An 8,911-nucleotide genomic window follows, 5' to 3' on the forward strand; every position below is an offset into this window, starting at 1 on the left:
TTGGAAAGTCCTTTGCCACTTTCAACAAATTCCTTCTTGCCATGTCCCTAGTGCAAATCCTCTCCCCTAACCCTTCCCTCACCTTTGGATCATGTTTTACACCTAATCCAGCAAGTTGAACCTCCCCATGTATCTATTTCCATTTAAATCTTATTCAAACAAATTTCTGCCTTCTCTTCTAGCACTTGGAGAGTTACAAAGGAACTCCATTTTTCGGTTTTGATTTTTGCCACCAAACCAACTCTCCTCCCTAGTCCTTTGAACCCTCAACCAAGATCCATGAAGATCCACTGGTCTTCAGTTCAAAATTTTCAAACTACACCTGCTGCAAGTTTGGACCAGATTTGTCAAATTTGGTGAAATTCATTCAAAACCTTCTCCAAAAATTCCAAGTAAAATCAGGCAGCCTCTGGGTGCATTGAGTGGTCACCTCACCAAGTTACAGCTCCAGAAAAATTTATCTCATTACAAAATCCTCCTGTCGAACACCTGCAGTGCACTGTCTATGTCAAGTTCAGAAAGTTCAGAGAACACTGCAGTGGCCTGCTATCGTTTTCTTCAGAGAAGGACGTCGATCTCGCCAGTACCACCGCGTCGCCTTGCTCCTCGTCCCTGCCCTCTTGTTCCTGCACCGCACAAACGCCTGGCGCCTTGCGGGCGTCGGCGACGAGCAGCAGAAGGTGCGCCGCCCCGTGACCGACGCCGGCGGCGGCTTTGCGGACGCCAGCGGGAGACACGGCGCCGACGACGCCACCCAGCGCCGCCCAAACCACCGGAGCTCGCCGCGTGGCCTTCCACTCCCCCGAATGCGCTGCCGCTCTCGTCGTGAACCGCAGGGCGTGGAGCGCGCTCTCTGCCGCCGTTGAGCCCGTACGGTCACCTCACCGTGGACCGACGCCATTACGCCAAGACCGACCCCGTTTAGCTGTGAAACGACTCCAGTAACCTCCACTGATGCTGCCTGGCCACTCAAACCACCTGCCAATCCACTGCTCCGCCGTAATCGCTCGCTGGAGATTCTCCGTTCACGGCCACCCCGTCGATCTGCCTATAAATAGAGGCCCCGAGCTTCAACTCGAGCACCCACCATCCCTACACTACCCCTAGAGCAAGCCTAGCCACTGGAAGAGCCCCGAGGAGGTCTCCTTCCTCGACTCCGGCCACCGCGACCCGCCACGGGATCCAGCCCGATTCGCCCCCGTGTGTGCTCCTCCGCCCCCATTCTCTTGCCAGTAGCTTCACCTTGCATCCCTCGTTCTGACCCGCGCCTCAATTCGTAGTTTGCAGCCCTCCACCGGAGTTCCCCATCCTCACCCGAGCCGCCGTCCGCCGGAGATAGTGTCGCCGTCGACGTGGTGCTCCCCGTTGGACGAGTCCACCACCCACCGACGCGGAAGAAGACGCTGAAGCTCTTGGTACCCTCCGTTTCTCCTAACTCGCCGTAGTTCGACGCCGGCGTCCACCGCAGTCTTCGGGCGCCGGTGAGCTTTTTAAACCTGACAGGTGGACCCCGCCTGTCAGCCTCTATTCTATTCTCCTCCGAACCATTTTCTGTTGGCGCCTTCGGGCAAATACATTTTCTCCTTTGCGCTTACGCATTCCCAACCGAAGCGTTTTCTGTTTTCTCAGTAAAAACCCTGGAACTTTTCTGTTTCATTACAGATAAGTCCCTGGACAGAAACCTTTATAACTTTTTAATAAAAAGGAATTTTTGAGTGATTCTTTTTCTGACAATCTTCAAATTTTGTCTAGTTTTTTATGGGATTTATTTGAAAATTATTTTGAAAAGTTTCTGTGCAAGTGTTGGTTTTCACGTTAGTACCCGTTTCGTGATTGCCGTAGGTTCCGGAAGAGGTGAAGGAGCCGCGAACTTCGCCGAGCTAGACTCCGACTTCTCCGAACCAGGCAAGCATGTTTTGAACATTTGATATGACAGGTGTTTTGCATGTTCGCGTGAAAGTTTGTGCGTGGCATATGAGTGTCGGTAAATACCTCGTTGCTTGTAAGGCAACGACCCGGTTGTTCCAAAGTCGCAATGATCTCTGATGAGAGATGGCCTAACCACGTGGTGACATGAAGGGCAGCAAGGTGGCACTGTTGTAGCATACCAGCCTTGCGTCATCCGACTTTCTCTGACGTTAACGTGGTTGGAGCCACGTTATCGTTCCCTTCCCGCATGTTCCAAAGTTGCGATGATCTCTGATGAGAGATGGCCTAATCATGTGGTGACATGAAGGGCAGCAAGGTGGTACTGTTGTAGCATACCAGCCTTGCGTCATCCGACTTTCTCCGACGTTAACGTGGTTGGAGCCACGTTATCGTTCCCTTCCCGCATGTTCCAAAGTTGCGATGATCTCTGATGAGAGATGGCCTAATCATGTGGTGACATGAAGGGCAGCAAGGTGGTACTATTGTAGCATACCAGCCTTGCGTCATCCGACTTTCTCCGACGTTAACGTGGTTGGAGCCACGTTACCGTTCTTTCCCCTTTCCGTGCTACCACATGTCTCATTGCCAGGATGCGGTTTAGTAAGTTGGTAACCTCTTTCCGTGTACACACCAAACAGAGAGGCCGGGATGATGGTACCTTGGCCCAGGATTAAAGCCAGTCATCCGGTCAGGGGGCATGGGTGTTTCCGGTTGGGACCGAGAGGGGGGGGCACCCCCTTAGAGCGCGCGTATAGAAATTTGATCCCATGCTACGCGAGGTTGTAGCCTCCCCGTCTCAAGGTTTTTCTTGAATGTTGCCGAGGGTGATCCCTGGCTTCGAATGGTTGAATTGGGTGTGTACTGGTTAGACGTGTTTCTTCCAAAACACCGTAGACGGAACTAGTCCCCGTGACTACTGAAATCCGTTGGCTGTGGTTAAGTACAAACTCTGCAGAGTCAATTCTTTCCAAATCATCGTATCCATGATCAAGTAGTGTAAACACTATATCCATATCTATCCGTGTGAAAAACTTGTCCCCGGTGAACAAGCTCAAGTGGTAAATCCAGTTTTATTGTCATTCCTATGGATGGACTAACTTTATATTTGTCGCATGCTTGTGATAATTTATGTTCCCGAACGATTGTATTATTGAGCTGTGATATAAGCCCTTTATGTGACGTCGCGCAGACGTCCGACTGTGGCGTGTACTTGTTTCTTGCTTTAAATATAAGCCCTTTATGTGATGTCGCACAGACGTCCGACTGTGGCATGCACTGTCTTTATTTTCTGTTGCAAGCCCTTTATGTGGTGTCGCCTCGAGGCCCGACTGTGGCATTATTATTCTGCATTTTTCTCTCGAGGAGTCTTTCAGACACTCGTTTGGCACCCGCATTATTATTCCGCATTTTCCGCTCGAGGAGTCTTTCAGACACTCGTTTGGCACCTGTATTATTATACCGCATTTTCCGCTCGAGGAGTCTTTCAGACACTCGTTTGGCACCTGTATTATTATTCCGCATTTTCCGCTCGAGGAGTCTTTCAGACACTCGTTTGGCACCTGTATTATTATTCCGCATTTTCCGCTCGAGGAGTCTTTCAGACACTCGTTTGGCACCTGTATTATTATTCCGCATTTTCCGCTCGAGGAGTCTTTCAGACACTCGTTTGGCACCAGTATTACTATTCTGCAGTTTCCGCTCGAGGCGTCATTCAGACCCTCGCTTGGCACCCAGTATTTATTATCTCTATGTCTGATCGCACTGGTTAACTTGTTCATGTGCTTCATGTTTACATTTGTTATACCTTATGTCCGAACTGTCTTGCGAGTACTTTCATAGTACTCACCTGGCTTGTTGATTTGGCCAGATGTTGACGAAGGCGATCTCTTGGATGAAGAGTTTGATAGCGCGTCCGATGCCTAGAGGAGTCCCAGTCAGTCCTGCGCGATCCCGGATATTGGTCACTTGTATTGTATACGCTTCCGCCACCCGCAATAGGTCTTCTCGAGCCTCACTCCGACGCTCGATGAGCTGTAGTCTTCTGGAATCATATCACTCGCTTCGCGATGATATTTCCACCACCGTTATTATCGTGAGTTAGTAGTTTGCCACCCTACCCGCCATCTTGTTTTATCGGCATGCATGTAATAAATTGTTGGGCAGTCTCTGCTCAACCTTGTATTATATTTAGTAATCCTGGTATTTTTCTTCTGTGACCAAGATATTGTCTACCAGTGAGAAGGAATTCTTCCTCGCTGGTCCGTGAAAGGGATTGGTCTCTCAATAATTATTTTATTGAAAAACCGGTCGTGACAAGCTTGGTATCAGAGCCAGGCTGACTGTAGGAAGCCACTAGGTGCGATCGCTAATCGGTTATTAGCGTCTTTTGTGCTTTTTCAGCATTTTGCAATTGTAGCTATTTTCTGTTGGTCATCATAAATTTATGACATGACTACTCAGAATTTTTGCCTACTTTTGTAGATGGCTGGCAGCAGCTGAGAGCACTGAGTAGCCGCGTGTTATGTCTGCCTGTATGATGTGCTGTTTATTCCTGTATGATAGTTTGTATTGGTGTGTTTGCTGCCTTCCGGAGTAGTACGCTAGTTTTTAATAACATGTCAGGATTGTGTACGCGCATCCTGAGTGCTGTATCTTGTGTTGCTTTTCGCATGTAAGTTTTATGATAAGCACTTCTTCTCCATAAAAAAATCATTTGTGTTTCTTTGAAAACCTTGAGGTCTTTTAAATTTGTTGCCTTTGCAAGATTTCTTTTCTTGTGCTACACAGTTTTTCTCATGGGTTTTGCAAATAAATACCCCAGACTGGAAAAATGTCTCGCCCGTGGACTCACTCCATGCCCAATCAGCCAGAAGAGGTTTACGGGACACAGACCAGCAACAATTTCACTCAGGGTCAGTCCAGCCAACAAGACAGCGAAGCAGCACTATCTCAAGTATGCCGTCTCTTCGAGCAAAGCCAGCAACAGCACCAAGAGATGATGAACCATGTCATCAATATGGGAAACCACCGTGAACCCTATCAACCACATTCCAAGTTATCCGAGTTACAGAAGACTCGCCCCTCAACTTTTGCTCACACCGATAGGCCGCTGGAAGCCGATGATTGGCTTCGTGAGATTGAAAGGAAACTGATTATTGCTCAGTGTTCAGATCATGAGAAGGTGCTTTATGCACCACACTACCTTACTGGAGCAGCCGCAGCATGGTGGGAAAACTTCCTACACATGCATCCCAGGGAACACAACATCACCTGGGAAGAGTTCAAGGAAGGCTTCCGTGGGGCACACATCCCCAGAAGCATCCTAAAGATCAAGAAGAGAGAGTTTGATGACCTGAAGCAAAGGGGCATGTCAGTGACAGAGTATAATGGTCAGTTCACCCAGCTGTCTCGTTATGCCTACGACGAGCACATGACAGAAAGCAAGAAGATGGAAAAATTCCTGGACGGCCTGGCACCAGCACTGAGATGCCAACTGATTGTGCACACCTTTCCGGATTTTAAGACGCTGGTGGACAAGGCCATCACCTTGGAGAATGAGCGCCGTAGTCTGGAAGATATCCGTAAGCGGAAGAGGGACAAGACGAATCTTGCCCGCAGCAACCGAGGCAAGACTGAGGTCCCAAGGACAGACGCAAGGAAATCCACGACTACTGAGCCAAGGCCCGTCGGACAGTTTCATGCCAGGGACAAGGAGTTCACATACCGTCCAGGGGTCACCTGCTATGCTTGTGGTCAACAAGGGCATTATGCTAAACAGTGCCCGAAGCCAAGAGACTCGGCACCCAAGCCGAACAATGGTGGAAACAATCCAGCCCCCAAGCGCAACAACTTCAACCCTAGCAACAACCACAGGAAGGGTCACCTGAACCATGTGACCAGGGAAGAAGCGCAGAATGCCCCATACATCGTGCTCGGTACGTTCCCTGTCAACACAGTACCTGCCATGGTTTTGTTTGATTCTGGAGCTTCCCATTCGTTCGTTTCGAAGAGTTTTGTTTCGCAACACGGTTTTCCGATACTTCCCTTGGAAAAATCTATGATCATCAAGTCCCCCGGAAATAAGCAAATCGCTCAAGGTTACTGCCAAGGAGTGGTCATTGAGTTCGAATGACTACAATTCCACGCGAATCTCATCGTGTTGGAAAGTAAAGACTTGGATGTCATTTTAGGGATGGACTGGTTGACCACCAACAAAGGATTCATCGACTGTTTCAATCGGACAGTGATTCTCACTCACCATCACGGCAAGACTATAAGAGTTTCCGCTCAAGAAAGGCCACGATCACAAAAACCAAAACTGAACAAAATGGACGTTGCAGAATTGAGAAAAGTTCCAGTGGTATGCGAGTTTCCTGATGTGTTCCCGGAAGAACTGCCAGGCATGCCACCAGACCGAGAGATAGAATTCAGCATTGAACTAGCACCTGGCACCGCTCCCATCTATAAGAAGCCGTATAGAATGGCACCCTCAGAATTGGTGGAGTTGAAGAAGCAGATAAAGGAATTGTTGGACAAAGGATTTATTCGAGCCAGCTCCTCACCTTGGGGTTCGCCTGTGTTGTTCGCCAAAAAGAAAGATGGGACACTGAGGCTGTGCGTAGACTATCGAGCCCTCAATATGGTCACCATCAAAAACAAATATCCGATGCCACGAATAAATGATTTGTTTGACCAGCTCGCACAGGCCAAGGTATTCTCAAAAATTGATTTGAGATCGAGATATCACCAATTGAAGGTACGGACGGAAGATATCCCCAAGACAGCTTTCACTTCCAGATATGGGTTATACGAGTTCACAGTGATGCCTTTTGGACTAACGAACGCCCCCGCATATTTCATCCACCTCATGAACAAAGTGTTCATGAAATTCATGGACAAATTTGTGGTGGTATTCATTGACGACATTCTGGTTTACTCGAGGACACCAGAAGAGCATGCTGAGCACCTCAGAATTGTTTTGGGAGAATCGAGGAAACATCAGTTGTACGCCAAATTTAGCAAGTGCGAATTTTGGCTAAGACAACTTGGCTTCTTGGGCCATATACTAAACTAAGAAGGCGTGGCCGTAGACCCAGAAAACGTCAAGGCCATACTGGACTGGAAGCCACCCACCAATGTTACTGATGTGCGGAGTTTCCTGGGAATGGCCGGATATTACAGAAGATTTATTGAAGGTTTCTCCACTGTGGCAAAACCTATAACACAGTTACTCAAGAAGGACAAGAAATTCGTATGGACGGAAGCATGCGAGCAGAGCTTCCAAGAACTCAAGAAGAAGCTGACAACCGCACCAGTCTTAACTGTGCCAGACATACACAAGAGCTTTGATGTGTATTGTGACGCGTCCCGAAAAGGTCTCGGATGCGTGCTAATGCAGGATGGAAAAGTTGTCGCATATGCCTCCAGGCAGCTGCGAAAACATGAGGAAAATTACCCAACACATGACTTGGAGCTAGCAGCAGTCATACATGCACTCAAGGAGTGGAGGCACTTTCTGTTGGGAAATCGCTGTGAAATATATACGGACCATAAGAGCCTCAAATATATTTTCACACAGCCAGAGCTGAATTTACGCCAACGACGCTGGTTGGAACTGGTCAAGGACTATGACGTCGGTATTCACTACCATCCAGGGAAAGCTAATGTAGTGGCCGATGCCCTTAGTCGAAACCCCAGCCCGGACAATGACGGTCCGCAAAACTTGAGGCCTGAGTTTCAGCGAGAGTCCGCTAGGCTCAACATGATGTTAGTCTCCAAGGGCACCGTATCGAACCTGGAGATACAACCCACCCTGGTGGAACAAATTAAGAAGGCTCAACAGGGACATCCCAGCATCGAAGGCATAAAGAAGAAAATGAATCTTCGTAAGACTTCTGAGTTCGTCACCGACAGTGAAGGAACATTATGGTACCGAGACAGACTTTGCGTGCCTAACATTGAGGAACTCAAGCAACAGATCTTGACGGAAAGCCACACCGCTCCATACTCGATTCATCCTGGAGGAACCAAAATGTACAAGGACATTCAGGAAAGATTTTGGTGGCACGGTATGAAAAGAGATATAGCCACATTTATTGCTTGTTGCGATTCATGTCAGCGCATCAAGGCCGAGCATCAAAAGCCAGCAGGGCTACTCCAACCAAACAGAATACCGGAGTGGAAATGGGATGAAATAGGAATGGATTTCATCGTCGGACTACCCCGATCACAGCGTGGGAATGACGCCATATGGGTCATCACAGACCGACTAACCAAAGTTGCTCATTTCATTCCCGTGAAGACTACCTACTCCACACAAAGACTGGCAAAACTTTATCTCTCCCGTATAGTTTGTTTGCACGGAGTCCCAAAGACTATAATATCAGACCGAGGCACCCAATTCGTCTCCAAATTTTGGGATCACCTACAACAAGCTCTGGGCACGCAACTAGCCTTCAGTACAGCATACCACCCTCAGACTGATGGAAAAACGGAACGTGTGAACCAAATCCTAGAGGATATGCTAAGAGCCAGTGTGCTCACCTATGGATCTAGTTGGGAAGAGAGTTTGCCGTATGCCGAATTTGCTTACAACAACAGTTACCAAGCCAGCTTGCAAATGGCACCCTTTGAAGCATTGTACGGACGGAGGTGTCGTACCCCACTGAATTGGTCAGAAACAGGTGACAGCCGTATCTTCGGCCCAGACATGCTTAAAGAGGCCGAGGAGAAAGTTAAACAAATCCGGGACAGACTCAAGACAGCACAGAGCCGCCAAAAGAGCTACTATGATCAGGAGCACCGTGAGGTCAGCTTTGAACCCGGTGATTCCGTATACCTTCGAGTATCTCCTATGAGGGGTCTGCAATGGTTCAAAATAAAGGGGAAGCTAGCCCCAAGATTCATTGGACCATTTTGTGTAAAGGCACGAAGAGGCACGGTAGCCTACCAACTAGACCTCCCCAAGGAGCTGTCAGACGTC

The sequence above is a fragment of the Aegilops tauschii genome, chromosome 4 (genome assembly GCF_002575655.3).
Source record: "Aegilops tauschii subsp. strangulata cultivar AL8/78 chromosome 4, Aet v6.0, whole genome shotgun sequence".
Lineage (NCBI taxonomy): Eukaryota > Viridiplantae > Streptophyta > Magnoliopsida > Poales > Poaceae > Aegilops > Aegilops tauschii.